The sequence below is a fragment of the Chiroxiphia lanceolata genome, chromosome 1 (assembly GCF_009829145.1).
Source record: "Chiroxiphia lanceolata isolate bChiLan1 chromosome 1, bChiLan1.pri, whole genome shotgun sequence".
Classification (NCBI taxonomy): domain Eukaryota; kingdom Metazoa; phylum Chordata; class Aves; order Passeriformes; family Pipridae; genus Chiroxiphia; species Chiroxiphia lanceolata.
The window spans coordinates 67,668,651-67,693,731 of record NC_045637.1 but is presented as its reverse complement, the minus strand read 5'-3'; the positions used below and the strand labels follow the sequence as shown (position 1 = coordinate 67,693,731).

General features: G+C 42.1%; 3 long non-coding RNA genes across 3 annotated transcripts; 1 reads left to right on the top strand and 2 right to left on the bottom strand.

The window, feature by feature from the left end:
* Window positions 1–3,946: 3,946 nt before the first annotated feature.
* Window positions 3,947–4,690, bottom strand: LOC116790532. Its single transcript, XR_004358391.1, has 2 exons — window positions 4,618–4,690; window positions 3,947–4,286 (listed from the first exon to the last, which is right to left on the bottom strand). It is a non-coding gene; the product is annotated as an uncharacterized LOC116790532 (long non-coding RNA).
* Window positions 4,691–7,962: 3,272 nt separating this feature from the next.
* On the bottom strand, window positions 7,963–11,494 carry LOC116793397. The gene is made up of 3 exons (XR_004359470.1): window positions 11,101–11,494; window positions 10,515–10,747; window positions 7,963–8,865 (listed from the first exon to the last, which is right to left on the bottom strand). It is a non-coding gene; the product is annotated as an uncharacterized LOC116793397 (long non-coding RNA).
* Window positions 11,495–14,481: 2,987 nt separating this feature from the next.
* On the top strand, window positions 14,482–24,038 carry LOC116794361. The gene is made up of 3 exons (XR_004359764.1): window positions 14,482–14,674; window positions 21,377–21,459; window positions 23,947–24,038. It is a non-coding gene; the product is annotated as an uncharacterized LOC116794361 (long non-coding RNA).
* The last annotated feature ends 1,043 nt before the right edge of the window (window positions 24,039–25,081 follow it).

The window sequence follows — 25,081 nt, the reverse complement described above, 5'->3', positions numbered from 1 at the left end:
TTATTTAAAAATAAAACTGAAACAGTTTTTTAATGACAAAGTTATATTGAAAACTGATTTTTTTCCCCCCACTTTCTTCTCCAAGATCCGTATGCTGGGGACCCTACTGAAAATTAACTCCTGGAGAAGATTTGTCTGTACTATTTTGGAATGGAGTGAAATGTTCCCATTGCTGGAAAACAGTTCCCCGAGGTATGGCCCTACAGGAGAGCTTGCCAAGGCAGATGAAAGTGAGCAGGTTAGGGGTTTGCAATGATTTCCTAACTGGAGAGTAACTTGAGAGATCCCTACAAGCCCTACCTGCACAGTGATAATGCCTTGTTGTGTCTACCATTTGTAACCCTTGAAAAACAGAAGAGGTTATGTAGCACAGAGCAGTGGGCAATCTATAAATTGTCCTGTGTATGGGACTCCTGCGTTCAGTGTTTAATCACCACTAAGCTACATGGTAGGAACATATCTGGAAAGGAGGTTGTTTTCAGTGCTGCAGAGTGTCTGAGAATGTGCTGCTTTCTGAGTTGTTCAGCTAGTTCTTACAAACAGGAATTATTTTCCCACATGTTCAGATTTCAGGGTCTTTTTGGTTATTTTCCTCATGAACACACAGACAAACATATAATCATCGAAAGGCAACCATGGAATATGAGGTGAGAAAAATACAGCTGATGACTTTTGGGTCTCTTCCCTTATTCTGTCAAAGGAAAATCTCAGCCAAGAAAGGGAACTGATAAACCTTTGAGCCTGCCTAATTCATTCAGCCCATCAAAAGGCGAAGAGATACACACACAGCCCCATTCATCCTGGCATCCTTGCTGTACGTTAATAAGAGATGTATTCACCCTTTCAGGGGCTCTCAGTACATCCTTTCATTTTGGACAGTGCCTCATTCACCTGCTCCTGAAGTGCTTCATTCCAGTAACATTAATCTAGGAGACCATCAGCCCTGCATACTTGATCGTTTCCAATTAAATCAGCAACATCTACATTGTATAGGAAGTAAAAATGCTGGAAGACTAAGGAGGCCAATACCTAAGTTTAGCTATTAGAGGTGAGCATAACCTAATTTAGATGTGATGAAATTAGACTGTTTGCCCTAATTTTCATGCATTTAGCATTATCTCAAGAATACTGATTAGCATCTAGTGAACACCTGAGAGCAGCTGGCAGGCAGCATGGTCACTGTGCTGCATCGCATTCAAAGTTTGCTTTCAAATGGAAAACCAGATTTATAGAAATGAGGGATAGAATAAAATATCTGGCTTTCCAGCTTGTCTGGGAATGGAAGAATGCCAGCAACCTGCCTTCTAAATGACATTGATTTCTTCTTCTTCCTCTGCTACCCTGTTCTGGCTGTATATTGAAATAAACTCAAAACTATTCATTGTTTTAGGAGATAGGGCTACTCTTTGAGAGGCATTGATGGGAAAATTGGGATGATAGAGGATTGTTTTCTTGCATTTTGCTTTTTTATTAAATGGAGCAAGGAAGAGGAAAGCATTGCTCCTTGAGTCAGATCGTAAGTAGTAAAGGCATTACTAGTTCCACCTATTGGTAGAAGAGTAAAAATGATTTTACTCACTTTCCAAAGAAAGTAATTACAAGAATTTCTAGTGCCATCTATGAGTGAACACAGGGAATTGCCAGTATTCCTACCCCATATTTTACGCACACACGCACACAAACACAAATACAACACAGAAGCGAACGTTGCTCGTCTTGCTTTCTCTAGGTCCATATAAGATCTATGTGAATACAATCCTATTGCAGTTATTTAATACACAGACGTAAATAAATCCATTTGGAGTTGGGAATACTTTAAAACTCATCCCCATAGTACAAGGTACCGTCCAAAACAGCTGACATCCAACCTGTCATCATGATACAGAACTCTTAAAGGAAAGCCTAAAGGAGGTACCCAGGCTCGAGTCTCTAAATTTCCTAAATCACAGTGATCCAGGGTCAAAATCTGCATTTAACCCAGAGCACAGTGAAGAGGGACATCTTCCCACCATCCCTGCTATAGTTCAGGTTTTTAGAAATACATCTTAAGGCAAAAACAGATGAAAACGGCAAGACCTGATGAAAAATCCAGTCACTGTCCTCTACTCACCCCTAAAAAGACAAACACGATCTGCCTGGAATTCATCTCTATAACTTTCTGGGAAGCAATTTAAAACCTCAGAATGATAATTATCTTTTTCTGATACTCTATAGGTTAAATTTAAAATGCTATTGAAAACACACCATCAGAGTCTGTCAGAAGCAGAGATATGGGAAATCACATACTTTAATATTTCCTTTTTGGAGATTCCCAAATGTACCAATTTTAAAAAGTGTAACTTATGCCTGGGAGACGTTTTTCTATTTTATTTCTCCTCTGTCCTACCTCAGTCTATTTAATTTTTTTTCTCTCCAAAGAGGACAGCAGCAAAGTGGCAATCCAAAAAATAAAGACTGGTTATACTGGATTTCGTGAGAGAAAAACATTAAGAAAAAGACTGCAAAATATCTTGAAAAACTTTATTTTCTCCTAGGGAAAAGTTAGAAATTTACATTAAGGCAATATTCATTTGCAGAATCTCCTCAACACAAATTTGCAACAGAAAGTATTGTAAATATTGTCATAAAAAGTGAAACACCAAGAAAATATTTGCTGGCATTTTTTCTACAATTGTTAAAAAATAATAGGACAACAACAATAAAACAACAACAACCACACTGCCCCCCAAAAAGCAATCCCCACCCCCCCCCAGAAAAACCACCATCCCCGACCCCTCCACTTAAAATGCAAGCCTCTGCTTGGAGCAAAAAGCAAAGCCTTAGCGCTGAAAAGTGTGAATGTATGAGCTTGCTTGGAGCAAAAGGGGTGTGGAGCTTCTGCCTCTGGAGGTGCTGAGGGGCGGGCAAGAGGATGGTGTTCACCCATGGTCTTGGTACAGCTAAGGACTGGCTGCCCAGCAACCTGTGGGTGTGACTGGGCTCCCCCCAGCACCATGTGGTGGCTCCTAGGGTGTACTGGCTAAAAGCAGGTGAAGCAAATTGGGAACACATCTCTGGGTGTCTGGCAGGACAGGACAGAACCAGGTCAGATCGAAAAGTATTTTCTAGGCTGATAGCAATGCCACACAGGCACATATGTTGTTCTGGCTGTTAAAGATCTAGTGGGAATAAAAGTGATCCTGTAATACAGAGATGTCATTGCTCCAAAGCCCCAGCCCCATGTTAGGTTAGCTCAGCTTTACCATTTCCTTTCAGTTCTCTTCAGGGATGTTATTTGTGCAGCAGTATAAGAAACGGGTATATTTTCATTCCAAGGTTTCACACCCACGTTGGCTTAAGTCAAATAAGTACAACCACCTGGGCCAATTGATGACTTGAGCTTTCATATGCAAATAGACAGCATCTCATTGCACTATGGAGAGATGTACACAGAAGTAAAAATTGTGACATTTGCTCTGATTACAAATTTACTTTTAGTTTTAGGAGAAGGTTCAAAGAGAAACCTTGAGGAGTATGACACAGTTTATATATTAAACAGTAAAGGAAGTGTATTATTTGCTTTGTGCTTCTTTCAGTTCCTGTTGAAAGCAGGGGTCAAGGTGTTCATTAGCTGAGGACTTGCATTTACTTGACATTGGGTTCATGATAAAAATATAGCTAACTTGGATTAACAAAAGAGCACTTAACCCAAAAATGATACGCAGAAACTGAAAATCCCAGGAAGCAATGTACATAATAGTGCATTTCTCATAACTGGGAGGCATCAATGGAAAATGTGTGGTGAATAGAGGAGGATGTTACATCCATTGTATTTTCACCTAAATCCTTCTCTCTGAATATTTTATGTTAATTTAAAGATGATGTCTGAATTATAGTAGACCTGAAAGGACTAGGGAACATTTTTCAGAATCAAGCATGAAGGAGAGATAAAAATCTAACTCCAGTATTTTCAAGTTAATAGGTTTTATTTAAGAGAATACGGATGTACAAAAGCATAAAAAGATGTGCACTTGGTTTACAGTAGCCAAATGTCAGCAAATTACTAAGAAGGGCATGGTACAACAGAGTCCTGCAGGTGTTACATAGTAAGGTTGAACCTTGTAGAGGTTTGTAATATGTCACGGCATTATGAAACACATCCTAGGCTGTATTATCCTTTTCCGATCTTTCCCTTGTCCTTATAATCCTTCACATTTCTGTGATGTATGTCCAGAGCGCACGCCTAAGTCCAAGATCAGTTGGGAAAGTATGCAGGTACCCCCATTATTGGGCCTTCCATACAAGCCCTGAGGAAAAAGCTCTTTTGAAAAAATCCATGTGTATCAGTAATTAAAATATAGCTGCAGATAAGTATTTCCCACACACAGACACACTATTGCATGCCTCACCTTTTTCTAAGCCATGTATTACCAGACAGCAAAAACTCTGATTTCTTTACCCAGGATTTATCTATTTTCACACCTCAAGAGTCTGTGTAGATACACAGTGAGAAGCAATGGTACAACTGCTTGTAAATTCATCACAGGACATGTTACTGCAACTTCAGCACATTTCCAAGCAGTAATAGTAGGTTTTTAACCAACGTCCTCTATTTGATCTGGTTGCCAGAGGACTCACCTTTCTTACTGTAAGATACCACCATAGAAAGGACAAGGTCTGCCCCTTCAGCTGGAAAAGAATAGGAAGAGCTTCAATTTTCTAATGAGCATTACTAGGCCTATTTTTAATTTCCAAAATGTTAATAAGTCTTTGTCGGGTTTTTACAAGGGTTTTGGCTTGTATTTTTCTTTTATTTTGCTTTAATGTTGGGATGTTTTGGGGGGTGGAGAAGAAAAAGTAAGCATGTATTAGCAGAAATTTGGCTATGTGGTAATTTCATGTTATAGTTTATATACTGCTATTTGCATGCATGTTACACTGTGTAAATAAAACCAATGAGAAAACAGTCGATTAAACAAAATAAAAAAAAATAACAAATATATTTGAAAACAGCCAGGAGAGATCTTTAGAAAATACATTCCCAGGCAGTGGGCAGCAACTACATGCACATTCCTCTATGGGAACTGAGCCCAGAAGATGCCCTTTGGTTTTGCCCTTGAAAGTAGTGAGTCAAGGGAAGGAAATTTCAATTAACTAGAAAGCAGGAAGACAAGTTTTTAGAAAACTCTTCTGAGAGTTATGAAAATAGATCCTTATTTTTGTCTTCTTTATTACTACACACTGGCTGCATTGATATGGACATATAATAAAATTGACCAGAAACACAAATCTCTACTAAAACAACCCAGAAATCCAGAACAAATCTAAATAACAGCTTTTGTCAAAACCAGAGGTTGGGGGAAGGATTTGAAGGAACTAAACCAGTTTGGTTTTGCTTTCTCAATAAAAAAAATAATGATTCTTTTGTATTTTTACCTGTGCATAACATTTTTAAATTGTGAAAATGCATCCACAAAGTAGTGCAATAACCCCAAAACTTCACAGAGCATGTTTCATACAAAAGGCCTTCTTTGAATTCAAACTGATGGGCTTTTTCCCCCCCTTCACTTTAAAGTAAAAAAAACTCCAACCAAAGAAAAAGAAGATGCAAGACAATTATTTTTCCCCTCCAAACTTTTGATTCAGCTATCAATTCCAATTCCTCTCCTCCTCCAATTTACCTGTTCATCTCCACTTTTGACCTTTCATTTTTTAGAAAAGGGGTAAACAAGAAGAGAAATTGAAAATTAATGCAAAATAAGGTTGCCTATTTTACTAATGCAAATATTCACATTCAAAATCCTAGAACTGACCAGCATATCAATTTGTTCCTGACACTGAGGCTAGTATCTGAAACAATGGTACCTCCCCCACTTGCTTGAGATTCAAAGTAGCATGTGTCATACCTCTGTGCACATCCTTCTCCTGCTCAAGCTGAAAAGGATGAGCAAGAGCAGTCATATGAGTCAGTGTCTTCCCTGAAGAGCCTTCAGCCGTGGCATTATAAAGGTAGTAGTTTTGCTAATTCAATATCATGAGTATTTACCTTCAGCCACTAATGATGGGAGAACAAGTAATTCCTTTCATATTTTAGGAAATCCATATTTCACATCGTCAATGGTTTTGGAGGGAGTTTCACCAATCTGTACCAATTTCCCCCTGGTTTCTTATCCTTAACTACGCAGCTGGTTTAGCTCACTCTCATCCCACAGCAGAGAGTACTTCAGCTGGTTGCTGTTATTAGCATGGCATAATATTCTGCTATTGTACTTCATGCACAGTGCAGTTTGTGTGGCAATGGCTGGGATACAGCAGTGGGGTGCTTGTAAGAGTACAGCTCGCTGCTCAGGCGAAGCTTCCCTTCTGGCAGCAGTAACTGGGGTGCCTTCATGGCTTGTGTCATGCAAATCCTTAAAAGTTAAGGTCCTTACACACATCTACAAACTGAGTCGTGTCAGAAATGGACAAAATAAAAGCCTGCTGGTATAAATCAGAATGATCTTATTATTTTCACCAATATAAAGAGAGTTAATATTAGTTTGTGGTAGCTCCAAAGCTGTCTAACATGCAAATGACGACACAGTGCAGCTACTGGGGAGGAAAAATAGATATGTCCCCCCACCTCTTTATGAAGAAACTCCATTCTTTAAAATGCACAACAGATAGAAATGACTTTTAAGAAGTCAGCACACATCATGTTTAAAGATCTTAGATATTCGGTGGTAGGTGACAATTTTATTTTAGCTTCAGCTGTCAGTGTTAGTTAATTCTAACGCTAAGAAGGTTGCATCACTTGCATTCCTCAGGTGTAAGGAATGAGACGTCTCGCACAGATCTGCGCTAATTTTTGCTACCTGAGCTCTCCAATAATTCTCAAGCTACACTGTGAATTTAAAAAGGTTTTCTGTACATCTAAGGATTAGGAGTGTGTTCCTCTTTCAAAACAGATTTGATTTATTCCCATGGTTGGTGCAGCTGAAAGAGTAGAACCAGCAACAAATAACTATATCCAGCTCAATTTGTTGTATATTAAAAGTTTGTTAGTTATTTTCTCCCTGTAAACTTATTCCAAAGAGTTAAACTAAAGTTTCCAGAAAATAAGTATTTTTACTGCTAGAAAAGCACATAGAAGTTGAAGTTGGATCTGTCTTCCATGAATGTCATCTCCAAGGGCTATGAGAGCTGTTTTAAGAGATGTCTGGCACTCCTGCAACAGAAACTAATGCTGGGATGACTTCTTGGAGTCACCACCCTCAAATGTTTCCTTTCCACAACCCATTTACTGTGACAAAACAGGCAGCAAAACCCTTCATTTCAACAGCTGCTGGCTTCAGCATTGCTATCTCAGCAGGATGCAAAGACAAGATAAAAAGACCAGGAGTGACTTTGCCTGTAGATGGGTCAAAGAAATTTTTCATGAAAACAACTTTCATTTCATCCCTAAGATGAAGTTCAATGACTGCAGCACAGTCAGATCCCTAGCTCTTACACATGTAAGTAAACAGCTCAGATGTTAATATATAGTTGAGAAAATCTGTGTGTTTTTTTCTATTGTGTGTTGGGTTGTCGTGGGTTGTTTTTTTGGGGATTTTTTGGTTTGGTTTTTTTTGTGTGGGTTTGGTTTGCTTTGCTTTGCTTTGCTTGTTTTCTTTTACTTATTTTATATTTGGTTTTTAGCTGAAAAAGGATTCAGGAGTGTGCCTTCACAGACAAATGACACTGGCTGGGCTTCTGCTCCAAATAATGAAAGTTTTTCCTGTGATTTTATCCTCATGAGGGACAGTCAAATAAGATTTAATATTTAGATTTTATAAGACCTGCCACCTTTTCCTGGCCTATCCAGAAAAATCAGGGTACAGCAACCAGCACTGCACTGAAGTAACACAGAACAACACAGAACTGGCCCAGCCTTTCCCAAAGCAGTACAAAACTAGATCAAAGAACAACCTAACATAACAGCCATGTTTCAACAGAGGTAATTTTCTCAAGCTTGAGATTAGGTAAGAGAATGCCCAGCTCTCCATAGCTGAAGGTAAAAAACTCAAGAGACTCAGGGGTAGAGCACTTGCTTGAAACCATGGTGCGGCTGTGTGCACTAGAGATGGAGTCCAGCAGAGGAGACAGCCAGCTCTGGCTGGATTACCCTGCCTGTGAGCAGTCCTGTTGAGGAGCCTAAGGAGAATGGGGTATTCTATGGGTGGAATAATGGTGGGGCAGAGGGGTAAGCAATTCTAGGGTCACTGTAACATCTGGACAGCAGTTGGGGGTTTTTCAGGGCATCTGCAATGTAAGGGCCCTGTGCCCAGGACTTCAGATGCAAAGCATAGAATGGGCAGACTGCCCACTGTTTTCTGTCTCTTTTTACCCCTCTGAGGATAGCTAACTGCATTGGAAGTGGACACAGATCATTTCCACCAGGCCAACAATGAGCAACAATGAGAGGGATTTTGGACACATGCTGCAGCAAAGATGACCTTGCCTGCTGTGCTGTCCAATATGTGAGAGCAATTTCTGAAGGGCCCCTTTGTAAAAGTCATAGCCTGTGTCAACCTCCTCACTCCTCCATGTCCCAGCAGAACCATCATAAGGATGGCAAATAGTTCAGGGCAACATGTATATCCTTTTAGCATGTACATTTTGCTTCAGTTGGGAAGAATATTTGCTTTATATCAAACTGCTTTGTAACAATAATTTGTACAGGACCAATCTGCCTGCACTGAAATGGACACGGGAACATGGACATAAAGCTGAAGTTCTCTTCTCAAAGCCACAATATCTGAAGAAATAAAAAAGTATTTTTCTGGATCACTGGATTGAAGGTCTTAGACTGGAGTGGTTTTTGTTTGCAAAGACTTCTCAGTCAACCAAAGAGGAGCATTTTTGTACCTGTATCCAAGCACAATGACAGAGTTGAGGAACTTTGACCTGAATAGATAGACCTGTTGCCATATTTCCCTGCATTATTAAATGGCCAAGAAAATTACTCTTTATCCATTTCTACATGTAGATAGGAAGCACAGTTCTGTCAGTGAACCTATAACCAAAAAAATCATTCTTTGTATTACATGACTATTTTTCAGATACTTCTGCTACAATCCTTTGTCACTTCTGTTTGGACATAGCTAATTCTCAGTTTGAAAACACTAGGAAGCTGCACAGTTACTGATTAATCTATATAAACAAACTCCTGCGTCTCGAATCCCTCAAGAAGAACAGAAGAAAGGAACTATTTTTGCATCACAGTGGCTCAAGTGTATTGCTCTATGTGCTGAGCAGTTTTGACTTACCAGAGAGCACTCACACCTTTTCATTTCAACCACAGAAAAGTGCTCCTTCAACTGAGCACACACTCCACAAATTTCCAACGTAAACTTCAGAGAGGATATCTAAGAGTCACACCCCTAAAATGCATGGCCTTGAATACTTGAAAAAGAGAGGTTTTGATGTGTGTCAAAATATGAACTGTTCAGCCAGGAATTGCCAGTGAGAACTTAGGTCTTACTAGCGCTTCCGCATGGAAAAAGAAACACTAAAAGAAATTTGAGGACTACCGTAAGGTGGAAAAAACAAATGGGCTGGTGTAGGTAGCCTGCAGTGGCTCAAGGGAAAGAGAAATAACTTCATTTGAAGAAAAAGCTTGATATGTCAGGAAGAGAATAAATTTGGACAGTACAGGGACAATAATGCTTTACTGCTATGACTTCCAAAATTTGGTGAAATTACATATGGGAGGCAAGCAGCAGGGGACAGGGCTGGAGAGGCACAGCTGGAAGGTGGATCTCTTTGCTGAGGGAGACCCTGGAGGGATTGTAGCCCACAAAGAACCCACACCAGGATGAGGAGCAGTGGGTGGCATGGATCGGCAGAGGAAGACCTGCTATGCACCAGCCCAACCTCCTGTGTCACCTGTCACCTCACCCAAAGGGATGGGGAGGGACCAAGTGCAACATGCAGTGAAAATAAGTGAAAAGTGGATATCAGAAAAGGTGGAGGAGAAGTGTTGGACTGAAGCTCAGCAGGGGGAAAGGAGAAGAAAGGCATTTCCCTCAGTGTTTGTTTTATCAATCAGCCCCTTACTTTTCCCCTCAATAACCAAACCAGTTATTAAAAGGTTATGTTATTTGGAAATTAATTAAATTAAACTCCCTGAGTCATGAATGTTTTGCTTGTGGCAAGAGGTCTTCATTTATTTACTTGGCATTTTCATACAGCTCTGGGCTGCTTTTTTTATTTTTTATTTTTTTTGCCAATCACCAAAATGTGCAGAGAGGGAATATTTCTTCTTTAGGATGGGGATGTTCAACAAGCAACACATGATGCTGGGACAGCAGGGCAATAAAAACGACAGCCCTCCCTCACCATCGCCTCTTCTGAGGACACCACTGCTCTTTTCCTGCCTCAGTGGAGACCTGCTTGGGGCCAAGTGGCAAAAGCAGCTGTGCTCTACCTTATTTCTGAAAACTGAGTATGAAAGGAAGCTGCCACTCTTGTAGCATTTCATCCAGTCTTGTACCTGGTTGAGAACAGAGACTTACCTGTGTATAAACACCAGCTTAGCTGGCTGCACCACCCACACTTTGCGTGTATGTATTTGGGAAATCCAACCTTCTGAAGAGGTGTTCATGAACCATGTAATCATGGGAAGAGGTTAGGCGTGTGACAGCAGTGGGACACATTGCAGATGATGAGAAGTAACACCTTTGTAAAGCTGTTAGTGACAAACCCCATCCCTGATGTATATGATAAGGCCCAAAGGAACTTCTGACTCCTGAAAAAAAATATACAGCTTTTGGTTCACAGAGAAAAACACTGTCTTCCTGAATCCATAAATCATCATAGCTCAAGGGAAACTAATGCCTGCACAACAAAAGGATTACAGAGTGTTCCTTATGGGGTCAGTCCAGAGCATTTCAGTCAGCTCTTTGATATTTGAAATCTAGGTAAAGTCCCAGGCCACTGGTTTACAGATTAGAAAAATTAGTGTCGTAGGTTGGCTTGTTCAAAAAACTCGAGCAGGAATTTTTTTCCTTTCCCCTGCCCCACTGTGGGAGAGGGGGAAGGGGCAATTGACTGTACAAAAGAGTTGGCTGGCAAAAACTGCATTCCCGGCTAATGGCCCACCTAAGACTGGAGGGAGGGAGGAGGAGTTTTTGCTGCTGCCCTCCTCACGAACGGGAGAACAGTTTGGTTTCTCTACTCGAAGGGAGACGGGGAGGTCGTGCGCATTTGGAAAAGCTTTGAGGCCCTTTTTTCTTGCTCTCGACCTGGTCATTTCTGACCACTCGCCTCGGCTTGCCTGCACGCTGCTCCTGCCTCCAGCCCGAACCTGCTGCGATTCCATTGGAGAGTTTGTGCTCCTTGGGAGAAAAAGAGGAGCCTTGAGCACCGCCAGCAGAGGACAGAGGTGAGTTCCGTGGGAAGTGGACTGCCCTTCTTTCCCTTTCTTCCCTTCCCCCTCTTGGTGGGAGAAGGCCCCACTCCGGCTTCTCCCGTGATCCGAGGCCCCACACGGTGACCGCCAGAGCCCAACAGCGCCCCCTGCAGGCCAACACCGAGCACTGCAGGCTCTGCACCTCCAGCGATCCAACAGCGCCCCCTGCCGACCGTGATCAGAACTGCGCTAGAGGACAGAGAAGTGTTCAGACTGTTTCTTTTTTTTTTTTTTTTTGAAGGGGACTTTTGGGTACAAGACTATTGTCTAGTTGTTTTTTGTGTTCTGTTACTGTCTTTGCCAACATATATATATATTTTAATAAAGGGTTGTTATTTCTTCCTTTTTTTCCATACTTCCTCGATTGGAGCCTCTTAATTTTGGATTTACAGTTGCTGAGAGAGGGGAGTTTGGTCTATCTCATAACTCATCCTCCTTAGCAAACATTCCAGTCTCTTTAAACTGAGACAATTAGAAAAATAACAGAAATATTTCTTAAACTGGTTTTGAAATGTTCAAGGGTTTTGTGCAACAGGAAGACCAGGCCCCAGGAACAAGGTAGTCCCAGCAGCCTGTTCATCAGTACAGAAGATGGCCTCCACTCTCAAAATATTTGAGTCTTTTGGGTGGGACCAGGGTTTGTTGATACAGAAGATTACAGAACTGTATGGGACCTTCACAGTTTGTCACTAACACCTAAACACTGGCTTAAAAATGAAGATGGATTGTGCTCAATTAACTATTACATGAATTCTTAAAAAAAAAAAGAGCAGCTGGAATACACCAATGTCCATAAACAGTTCTTCATTGTCTGAGTTCCATTTCCAAGATTTGCTGATGACACTGAGCTATTTTGGGTGTATTCCAGGGGAAATGGAAAAAAAGGTGGAAAACCAGACAAAACATTGTCAGATTAAATATATGCAGTTTGAACTCTTTCCAAATGGTGCTAGGTACTGATTGGAGTACATCAATTCAGAAGAGGCATCAGTGTATTTTAATAGAGAATTTAGTGACAATCTCTGGACAATCTGTCAGTAGCAAAAAAAGCAAACAAAAAATCTAAAAGGAAACAAAATGTTACAGAACAAGATAGAAAAGCTTTCAACTAGTATCTAGCTTATCATACAAATTCTGGGTGTTTTTTTGAGCAATACAGCTGAGATAGAATTTGAAGGTACCACAGGATAAGCGTGTGAGTCTCACAAGTTGTGCTGATTCAGACCACCTTTTTAAAAGTCTGCCCCAGCAGCTATTAGATGTGGCTTTAAGCATTGACCATATAAAAGAATGACCTTGTTTGGGGAGGTAGCTGTCAGCACACAACAGAAGATTTTTAAAGAAATCAAATTTTATGAGTAGCTGCAGCAAACTTTACACCCCCACCCAGAAAAGCATAGAGGTGTAGTCCTCTCTATTTCAGAGAAATGTAAAGGATCAATGTTGCCTCAAAAGTTTCTGACACTAGGCTCTGTCAGACTCTGGAAGGTTCAATGGCCCAGGATGCTGAGAGAAGAGATATGGGAAAGGTACTTTTAGAGAAAAATTTGCTTTGTCATCTCTCACCCACAAAGGTAATGGCCATAGGGCAGGTTCACCCATTTGCTTGGTAAATTCATAATTCTTGGGTCATCAGAAATATGACAAAGGCTTACAGGGAGAAACCCTCTTCGGCATGGGTCCTATTTCACATCTGCATGAGTGACCTGGACAAGATGAATAACGTGTTCATGACATTTACAAATGGTGATTAATTAGAAAACGAAGTAAAGAGCTAATAGGCAGCCTAAGACAGTAAGAAAACTAAGTAATGGTGTGGTGAGGCATACACACAGTCAACACACACACATTTATATGTGTATGCACATCATCCAAACACAGTGATGGAAATTATTTGCTGAATGACTGATTTTATTGACATTGGACTCAATCTGTTGAACAGCTGCATGAAAACACTTTTTCATCAAATGCAACCATCTAACGTCTTTTACTGCTGTAGGCAACCCTGTTGATCTAGTTGTTCACTTTCACAAAGGTGATTTCAGACCTTTCAGACAAATTTGCTTCTTCCTATCTTCTGTTTTAGCTTTTGTATATCTGTGTTGTGAAAGCAGCATGTGAAAGCATTTCAGGTAAATTCCAAATGAAAAGGGTAAAAGTACAAATGAGCATACTAAAACCTGTTAATTTTTACGGGAGAAAACAAAAATTCAGTTATAAACATGTCCTGGAGATGACCTTGTGGTGAGAGGAGGAAGTGAAAGGGTGTGATTACTGCAGGTGAACAATACTTGCACTGACAGTTGGAGCTTGTTCTCTTTGCCAGACAAACACACCCAGTGCTTTCAAGCCCATTCCCTCTGACTGGATTCCAGATGGGGCTGCCCGCTGGATGTGAGAGCAGGGGAATGGCAGCCAAGGCATGAACATCTTCTCACCTGCTTGACGCTGGCTGGGTAGCTCTTTTCTTTGCAATTACTCTGTGACCTGTGAAAGAAAAGTTTTTCATCTTTCAATTATGAACACTGGGAGTTGGAGCTGCTCGCAGCCAGCACAAGGTCAAACCACTGAATTATTTCTCTCTTTCCATTGTTTCCTTCCTCTGGAAATACAGCTCTGTCCCTTTTTACATACCATTTGAAAAAAACCTTCCCTAACTCGTGAGTCAGCATCCAGGACTCCTTCAACAGGGTTGCGCTTGGTCATGGCATGGGTGTTGTGTTGTGTTCTGCTGTGCTGCTGGACAGATGGAGCACCCCTGTCTGGTGCCAGGGGGCCCCCAGACAGGCGTGGTAGAGGGCTGGCAGCACCAGGCAGTCCTGACAGCACACATGAGAAGGTAATCAAGCATTGGAATGGGCTGCCCAGGAAGGTGGTGGATTCTCTGTCCCTGGAGGTTTTTAAGATAAGACTGGATGCAGCACTTAGTGCCATGGTCTAGCAACTGCAGCGGTAGTGGATCAAGGGTTGGACTTGATGATCTCAGAGGCCCCTTCCAACCCAACTGATTCTATGATTCTATGAGGGTGACATCTCATCTCCTAATGTGAACAAGGTGTGGTAGCATCCACAAGGTTTGAGCACCTCAGTAGGAGACCAAAGGAGAAACCCTGTGTTGAGCATGTGAGACCTGAGAGATGTGGTCACCTAATTAAACACTGCCTGCAAGTCTTACCCTCACAGCTGTTTAACTGGATGCCCAATCCTGGCCTCTATGCAGCCTCTCTGCTCTCCAGAAATCCCGGGTTTGATTAGCACTGCCAGGTATGCCTGCAAGTACACAAGGATGATGAGGTGTGGCAACAGGGTCACGTGCAAACAGCATGAGAAGTATCATTGATCTAAGCTGTGCATTGTCACTGACTGCACATTTTACACTCTGATACACTGTGCCAGGGAGGCCTCAGTAATATAAAAATGCCTCACAGATATGACTGGGGGCAGATTTTAGCTCTTGAATATGACAGCTAACTGTGTTTAGGGTTGGAGGTTTTTCCTTTTTCAGATATACCAATCTGCAGAGAAAAGGCTCTCCAGGGGAAACCAACAATCCTCACATACACACACAAATTCAGAATGGGTTGGACAAAATGCTTCCAAAGGTTTATTTTCTTTTAATCTCTTTGCTTATAAACCCAGCCATGTATTCTAAGTTAGCATTGTCCTGTTACAAGTCATGTCCCAGTTTACTTGGGGCAAACTAATCACTCTGTCCTGCTAGGGCTGGATCAGAAACTTCTAGTAGCAGTAGAAGCTACTGACCTCCTGCTTCCCCTGTTCCTCACTTGTGGGCTGCTCCCCTAAGTGCCCTCTCTGCAATACATCTCCTGTGTGTCACAGGAAATGTAGGAGCAGATGTAAGTCTGCAATAGCTGGATGACAAAACCAGCTATATTGTACCCAGGGCAGCAGATCAGAAGGACTGTGAATAAAATGATACTGGTTTTGCTGGTGTGACCTGCCTGTAAGCCCAGAGTCCTATAGCATGCTGGGTGGTCTACAGCAAATCCTTTCCTTCATCACAACTATACTGTGTTATAAATGCAAAGAAGAGCCTGCAATTTCCCTGGCATCATTGCCACAGAAAAACCTCTTGGTCTAATGAAGGTCATTCAGACTTTTATTAAATGGCATGTAGAGCTTTGCATGAAAGCTGCCAATTTGACTATGAGAAGGAGACTATTTTCAAGGTATCACAGCTCCAAGGAACAGAAAGACATCAGCATGACACTCTAGTAACTCCTTAGGTGTTAAATCAAGCTTCTTTCAGAAGGCAACATAAAAGCACAAACTACCTTCCATTAGCAAAAAACTTGGAGAGCATCTGTGTCTCTCTAATAGTTTCTGACTGTGGCAGGCAAACCCCTGAACCTTTGCTCAGGGAATAGGCATAATTGCAGGAGAGCCTTTGTGTGTATCTATATCCAAGGCTTGATCTTTCTGGTTGCCAGTGAGAGAGCAGACACAAGATCACTGAATGGACAAAAACTCTGGGGAAACTCCGCCTCAGCCAACAGGAGTCACAGCTTTCCATTCCTGCCCAGCTGCCCCTTACACCCAGCCAGGTGCCCTGCCCAGAAGGCTGTCTGTCCAGGTTTCAGGCATCACTGCCCACTGGCCTCACTCCTTTACTATGGGTTAGCAAGCACACCTGTAGCAGAGCAGGGCACATCCCTCACCCCTTCCACCAGTGTTCACAGCATGGCACCTTATTGCAAGGCTGCGTTCATTGGCACGCTGGTGCACTGCTGTGGGAGAAACTGGGCAGCCTGCTGAAAGAGAAAAGAAGGTGTTGCATTTGAGTTAATAAATTTAAACCCAAGTGTTCAAGCCCAAGTCCAGTATAGCTCATTTATGATACAATGCCAAGATGTCTCAGAGGGATTCATGCTCCATTGTCCTCTGCCCACAGCCCATGATGCAGTGCAGTCTCTTCCAGTGCAGCCAGAGTTTGACTGTGGCAGCTGCATCATTGCAGAACATCCCTGAGCACAAATGGTTTGGTTTTGTCTTGCCATGTAAATAACAGCTGTCCAGGAACAATATCTCCTATAACCACTGAAAAAGCAGCAGGGATGTTTGTGAATAAAACCCCTGAAAGAGAAGTATTTCATGGCTAATTTGTCTGCTTTGGAATTTATAGATCTTAACCACTGTTTGAATGCTGTATGGTCGCAAGTGACATGCAGGACCTCAGAATTGTGGTGATTCCCTACCTCTCACAGTTGTGACACGTCACATTTCCATCTTCCTTTCAGCAGGGATGCTTACAATCTGTGCGCCTCATTTACATTACTACTCATCAGACTATGAGAAATTTAGTTAACTAAATATCAAATCCAGCTCTTCCAATTCTGCCTACCTAAAAGAAGTAAAGCAGAATGAATTGAGGAAAAAGTAATTAGCTTAAGTTGTTCTGATATAAAACATTGGAAGCTGATCTGAGATCACATATCTGGGTTATTATACTGGCATTTAGAATATTGTGAATATTATATATTGGGTGCTGCAGTAAAACCCTTAATAGGAGAAGCTGTGACTGCTGCTTGTTTTTAGCTGTGCGGCATCTGACGTCTGAAGGTCCCTCTGCAGTGCACCTTGGACATGTTTGGGTAACTTTGAGATCCCAGAGTCCAGTGCAGCAGTTCCTACAAACAAGAGAGAGAAAACAAAAGTACATCATACTTAGTACAGCACATGCCAGCCAACAGCTGGCCAGACAAATAATTTTCCAGAAGATCATGCAAAATGTTATTCTTTAGGGACTTGATGGAGGTCATGCATATTAATAAGGATTCAGAGCCTTGCTCAAGCTTCTAGAGCAGCCCACAGAGTCATGATCCTGCTCATTTGCCTGACATTGCTGTTGAACTGGTTTTGGGCAAATCAGTCAGCATCCATCTCTGCCACTCCATTGTTCTACAAAACAGATGGTGACCATGAATTTCCCATGGCATTGCGAAACTGAAGGGATATTTTCAGGTCTTTCTAGGAGCAAAACTTAGATTTAAAAAAACCCAAACATTCTCTTTAAAGGCTTACTAGTAGAGATTTTGTTCTAAGTAATGTAAAATGTTTGATCAAACATAATATACCTCTGCAAATATTAGTGTAACCCAGCAAAGAGAGCATGAAGTGAAACTGCTCATTTTCTTGAGATTCTACCTTCTTGTGGAGCAAGAGACTCTGAAGACTGTTTAATTTCATTTTCCTCATAATTAGAAGTATGCTCAAATAAAGCCCAGGACACATGTATCTTTGTATTTAAAATCTGTACAAGTTATATGCAAATGTGACACACAGAGACCCATTATTTGAGATGAGAGTCATAGAAAAATGAATGTAACAGGGAGCTCAAGGAAAGTTAAATGAATTTTCATCAACCTCCGTATTAATGATGTGACATACTGCCAGCAGGGCTTCACCCTGTTGCCCAAGAAAGCCCCCATGACCTGTCAGAACAACAGGGACAGCCCTGCCAGGTCTCAGTGCAAGCTCCTTGATCGTGCTTGATGAAGGCAGCTTGCACATGAAGCGTGGGCTTCATCAGATGATCACTGAAACCAAATTTGCTCCTTGGAAAACATACACACATTCCCATAGTCCCAGAAAACAGTGGGCTGCCAAAACAGATTGCCTCGGCTGACCTGGCCCAGCTTTTTCCTAGCAGAAAATAGATACAAAAGCTCTGTTATGTCAATTTGCCAACTTCTGCAAAGGTTAAGACCTCGTGGTCTATCCCCATCTAAATCATTGAAAGGGGTTATAACATAACTGCCACCCCACAAATGCTCATAGGGTGAGCAGGCAAGATGGTTTTACCCACTGGTATTCCTGCAAAAGGTGACCACAATGTCTGGCTAAACAGCCCCTGCGCGAGTTCCACAAGAAACCAGTGAATCTGCTCAGTGTTTTAACTCTGTTGTCTCAAGGCTTTTTCTTGCTTCCTCAGGCATGAACCCTATAATGCTTACTGTTTTATGAGTCAGAAGGTGAGGTGCATCTGGCTGTAGGGAAATTGATAGGAAAAATAAATGGCTTTCCTTGAAGCATAGCTAAATGCCAGGCTTTTTATGCAAAGGTGCAGCTTGAAGTATGATACCTACACTGCCCTTAAAGCATGGAGAAATCAGGTAGCAAAAAGCAATAAAATGATTATATGGTTTGTCAGATAGCCTTAAAAAAAAAAAGGGAAAAAAAAGGAAAAAAGCTTAAAAGCACCTAGGTTTAGTCACAATTTTGCCTCAAAACAATGTGGTTAATACCTTTGCAGACAAGGTATTAACCTGAGTTTTAGGAGGGAGAATCTGTTGCAGACTTTCACAACACGATTGATTTCCTCTCCCTAGAAATAGCATTAGTCCATCCAGGTGCTCCAGTTGAGCTAGGTGCTGTAAAGAGACCTATGAGGCCAGTTTCTGATGGGGATCCCAGAGTGCCTGGGAACACAGGCACCAGCTTGTCTTTCTTGGTTCCTCTTCTGCTTCATGGAGCAGACTGGCAATTAGGCCATGGTCCTTGCTGTGCCCTGTCACTGGTGGTATCACTAGGTGGCCCTGTTAGGTTATCTATTTCTTCTGAGCAAGTTTATAATCTTCAAAAAAATAATGTACTGTTAAGGATTGGGATATTTTTATCTTTTTTTATTATTATTATTTTCTTTCCTTCTTTTTTTTTTTTTTTTAATAAAAGACTCTAATTTTGAGAGAAATCATGGCTTGAAGCTGGGAGCTTGCTCTGAGGTTTATTTCCTGCATTTAGAGAGAAAACCTTCAAAACCACAACTCTGGGCTCATAAGAATGAATTTTCTTTGAGAAAAGGTTTCTTTGTATGCTGTTTGAGATGACCTTTGCACTAAAGTTAGTAAATGCATATAAATAAAAAAAGATGGGCTTTGAACAGCTGATACTCCAGTCTGCTTCAACAGAAAGGTAAAGCAGAAGTTTTCTACAGTTTGGCTCAATATCAGGAAGAAAAGGAACATTTACATGGACCCCTGCATTTATCTGGGCCTGCAGTGCTGAAGGACAACATACCAGCTTTGTAATTCTGTCATGTGTTACCTTTCCTCTTCCTCGAAAAGGTTATTTGTGCTTCTCTGGAAGGCCATTGCAACATTCAGCTTTTCATCACAATCATTTCCCATTAAAAACCCAAGACTGTTTGTATAGTGAAGCTTGCAACCACCCACATAGCTGCAATTTGAAGGCATCTTGGGAGTGAAAGAGCTTATAACTAGAAAAAAGTCCCACAATCATATCCCCCAGCATTGAGGTGCTGCACCAAGGCTCTGTGTTTCGTTCCACATGCAGCTACTTGACTACTCAGTGTTGTGAATTTTAAGAAGAGCACTGAGCATCAGCATATGTGCTGAACTGCTTTTGGGTCTGCTGGGAGAAGGGAGACATAAAAGGTCAGAAAAGAAGAAACCATCAGTGCCTGGGAGAAACAGTGGGACCAGAGAACGTACTGCACGGAAGTGAGCGATGCAAACTCCCAAAAGTTACTGATGAGTTTTTTCCTGCAAGCAGCCACCTCTGCTACCAGAGTGGTTGGTGCTCCATCAATAAAGGAAAACCCAAAGACTAGTTAGGCTCTTCAGCAGTAAGCTGACCTTCTCACCACCTAAACACTTGATAATTGCTGTAATTAAAGATCATGCATACTCCAGAAGGCCAGCTGCTACAGCACAAGTCAAGGAGATGATAAAAACCAATGAGCAGAGAAGACAGGTCTCCAATTTATTCACAGAAATAAACAGAGTAAATCTTTGTCCCCAGCAAGGTGTCAAGAGGGAGGGGAGTGGACAGAGAGCATATTTGTCCAGTTGGCACAATATAGCCAGAAAAATTATGCGGTTTAAAATGCTCACTATTTTTACACGGAACAAAAAAGCAAGGAGTTCTCTATTTGTGTCAAGTCAGCAAATCCACCAGTGACATCTGCTAATGCTAATGGAGGGGAATCTGTCCTGGATACTGCAGAAATGCTGGTGATTGCTCTTTGGATGCTGAAATAGTTTCATCCTCAGTAAGTGAATAAAGCTCAGGTTCTCAAAGCAGAACATTTCAGTTCTGAATATCCTGACTAACAAAAACATAAATGGTCTGCTCAAGACCCACAACAAACCCCTCCAATTTTGTGAAGCCATTTAACTTCCACAGTGCTGGGAGCTGGGAGGCTGTTAGGAAGGCTTACGCCACATGTAAGATTAGGCAGCCTCTAGGATCCCTTCCTTTCCTGAGGACACAACTTCCAGTCAAGTGGAGCTTTGAGATGAGCCCATGACCACCTTTCTGGCCATTTGCAGGGCCTTCCAGGGGTTATTTTCTTGTTCTAGCCTTCCACTTGCATAAATTAAGTCATCACATTAAGTGTCAGAGACTGCAAAACAGGTGTAAAACCTGCTGTCTGAGCTGACTGAGAATCCCTTTTGCTTACCTATTGCTCCAAGGAAAGTTTTGCAATTAGAAGTAGCAAGGCAATTTGACACAACGAGAGGCATTTACCACTTAGAAATTCTCATTATTACAGAGGATCAAGTGGTGTGTCCAGTTCCTATTCCAGTGACAGAGTTCCCTCCCAAGCACTACAGGAGCTGCAGTGGTCTTTAAAGCAGCAGGTATGACTAGCTGTAAGCTGAGCTATACAGAAACATGTCACCTTTCAGCCACTCTTCTTAAAATTGAGAATGTGTCCCCTGTTAAGCGCCAAGATGCTACATGCAGCAGATATTGAAATTAAAGAATACTTAATGCAAGAAAACCTCCAAGATGTTTTCTCTGCCTTCATGCCTTTCTTCAACAGTAGCAACTCTCATTCCAGGAATAAATTATCCACGTATTTCTAAGCACTGAAGCAAACACAAAGGCTTTTTACATGTCTCTCTCTGCCTTCTCCATATAACAGTTTTTTTCCAATTACAGCCAGCTTTCATCAGCATCTCTCGCTCTTCTTGCTTGCAGGAGATGAGTTGGATACTGACTGCGTGTTTTCACCTTAGTTGTTCTCAGGGCTGTGGGGGAGGAAAGTGAAAGAAAAAGTGAGTGTAAGTGAGTAACAAGAACCTGCCTTAGATAAAATATTCAAATCTTACAGTGAATAATACATGGGAATTGAAAACATTTTTCCAGTTACATGCAAGTCCAGTGTACCACAGCAGAGGATCATACCAGCTTGGCTACAGAGGACTGAAGGAGGCAAAAAATTTTGCATTTCTTCTGTTATTAACTAAATTCCCCTTCACCGATTCAAGAGCAGACACAGACACAGGCTACACACACACACACACACACACACACACACACACACACGCACACACACACACACACACACATATTCTTCATGCTTCTGCATAGGTGCCGTGCTCATGTGCAGCAAAACAACAGGTAAACTTCTTTCAGAGATTTCAGAACGGCCTCAGCTGGAGGTTGGGCTGCCCTGTGCTGCTGATTAGCAGGAACTATCCCCCAAATAATTAATACAGGTTTTCTTTGCAGCTGCCATGTCACCACCATTCTGCGCTCCTCTATGCACCCCCTCTCCACTTTCCTGGTGGCCATAGCAACATCCCCAACGTTGCTCAGAGTGCCAGCTCTTCCCTTTCAAGCAGTCTCTGCTCTAGGAAACAATCCTCTTGAGTAGCAAACCTGTGAGCTCCAGAGTTACAGCCATTTTAATCTGTGACCATTTCCCAGCAGGCTTCCGACATTCACCAGGTGCCAGTGGCCCAGCATAACCCCTTGCCTTCCCCTGCCTGTGGCCACCCCTGATTGCTGCTGATTAGCTTTGCAGGAGTGTAACACCGTGGCTCACCAGGCTCAAAGCGTGGGTGGCTTTACTTGCTGGCAGCATTGCTTATGCACCCTCTCAGCAGCCTCTTCTGCCTTTCACGGAGGAGATGTCCCTGTCCTTGCTGTGGGGCTCATCTCTGCCTCCTGCACTGGCCCAGGGTGTTGTGTGTCTCCATTCTTTGGTCTTCTCTAACCAGAGGGTTGGCTGGACTAAACTGCAGCAAGCCCCTTCGTAAGAGCTGCTGAATCAACCTGGGCACCCACTGTAGCCAGGAAAACGGCATCCCACTCCATTGGATGGGAAAATGCTTGTCTAAGACGTATTGTAACCTGGGCTGCCTGAGCATCCGTTTTATGTTTTATGGGTGCCACGCTGCCATGGGAGCTACCTGTCCCCCTGCTCTGACAAGTTGCAGATGTTTCCTTCAGTGTTATTCTAGTTTCAGGCACAAAGTGCACAGAGGCTGGAAAATAAAGAGCCTAAGAGATTTTGTGAACCCCTCATTTGCTGCCTCAGAATACACACGCACCCCTGCTGTCTCAAGACACTGTACATCTAGAAACAAGAAAAAGGAAAGAGTGAAGGAGAGGGAACACAGAGGCCTTCCATTCCCTCTCACAGGCTCCAGGGAGCCTCTCAACACTTGTACAAATGGAGGGACATGGGCCTGCACTGCTTGGCACTTAACTCAGGTAATGGCCATGCCAGGCTGAAACTGCTGCTCTGGATTGGCTCTGTTCATGGCATTTCTCTTTCAAATGGCTGTTTGCAGAAGTGTTCCAACAGGCTTAGCTTTTAATGCCCTTATTGCTGTTTAAAAAAACCACATACTGTCTCTAAGGCTTTCATAAGCATACACACAGCTGGAAGGAAAAATTTTGTTTACTTTTTAAGCCCTTCACTGCTTAAAGATATAATTCCGTTATGCAAGGAGGTTACTTATTGCAGGCCAGCGTATTTCCAGACAGAACTAATCATCATTAGCCTTTCTGATTACTAAGAAAACAACTTGCATAAGTATTGATCATAAATCTATGAACTTGCCTGGATTTATTTTAACTTTGCACATTAATATCAGCTGCTGTGAGATGCAAATACAATGGATTCACTTTCCAATTGCTTGTCGGAATATTGTACATGTGCTACTTCAGTATCCCAGGCTCAGATATTACATTCCTCCCCTGGTGTCTAACAAACAAGAATTTCAAGAGGGCAGCAAATGAATTTCTAGCCTGAGGGAAAACTTTTGATGAAAAAAGTCACACTGTTAATAGTTTTCCTTGAAAATGAGATGAAAATGGGGATGAAAAAAAATAATACTGGGAGTGGTTTTAGCTCCAAGTGCCACTGAGGGCCTAATAAGAGCTGTACCTTGGCATTTTTGAGACCAGTCCCTTTTGCACACTGAGGCTCCCACTCAGGTTCACACAAAGTGTTCCTCACTGGGTATAGGGATACTGCTCCCCATGGGCAATGTCAGGCAAGAGAGCTTGTCTGGTAAAAGCTAAAATATAATTCAGGATGCACTATGATATCTGACTAAAAATCATTATCTCTATTGGATGTATTCTTTTTCATAGTGAGAATAATAGCTAGCACTCTCCTGTAAATAGCTAGCACTCTCCACAAGAACTGTGAAAGCCCAATTTATCCAACAGAAATGGAAATCATTTAGGTCAGCTTTCAGAATCCCACCTTATACTTTGAAAACAGCAAGCAAAGTAGTTTTCTTGTTTTACAGGCCAGGTGGATTGGACAGCAAGTTGTTTTTAGCGCACAGATCTGCCGCTCAGCTCATGGCTTCATCACCAGAAGAGGAAAAGATACTTGGTGCATTAAAAAAATCACTGCATGCACTACCATGTTGCCTCCTTGAAAGAGAGGGATGGTGACTGCGGAAATTCGTCTTTATTGTTCTTGGATTCATTATGAGTAATAAACTGATGTGCAAAAAAAACCTCCAACAAAAAACCCTATATAAAATCCAAGCTGGCCCAAAGTGCCAAGAGATTTCAATGGAGCTCCTGGTGAGGCAGGATACAGCGGAGGTAACCTGCTTCTCCAACCTGCTAGTGACCTTGATCGGTTTTCAAGGAAGGGGATAAAATGTCACAATTTTACTTTAGCTAATCAATGACGTGGGCTGCAAAGCAAAAGAAAACAGACCTACGAATTCTCAAATAACATTCTTCTGAAACTTTTTGGGGTTTTATGTTTAGCTGCTGCTAAACAGAAGAGGTTAAATAACAAAAATGAAGGGGAACCACTTGCTTAACTTCTCATCTCTGCTGGTCAGCCTCCAGAGCAGGCACAGCTATAAGCTAAATGCTCTGGTATGATCAAGACCAGACACAGCAGCTCCTTCACGCTTCTCTGCCAGCTGCATTGCCAGTGTTTACCTCAGTCAACTGTTAGGCTTCTTCCTCTGTCCTCACCAAGCAGCAGCAGATATGCTCCAGGAAGGACGAGAGCCTACTCAGGAGTCTCCCACTGAGCTAATGCTGTAGCAGCATCAGGGCTCAGGACTGCTGAAAGTCTCAGGCAGTGAGAAGGACAACATGTCAAGCCATTTACTCTGTGTTTGTTCCAAGGGCTAGATGAGTGAACCAAGTTAGAGCTCTTGGTGTGTGGGGTTTTTTGTTTTGTTTTCTTGGGGTTTTTTTGTTTGTTTTTTGTTTTTTGTTTTTTGTTTTTTTTTAAAATATGAACAGATCTTAGGGCTATTCAGGGATGATGACCTGTCCCTTCTATTTACCATAGCTATCTGCTTACCCTGACACCACTGTGCTTTCCCTGTCTCACTGCCACACACAGAGGCTTCTCCCATCCCTCTGTATCAGGCTCCCTCTATGCTCCATACCTTGTGTGCACTGAGA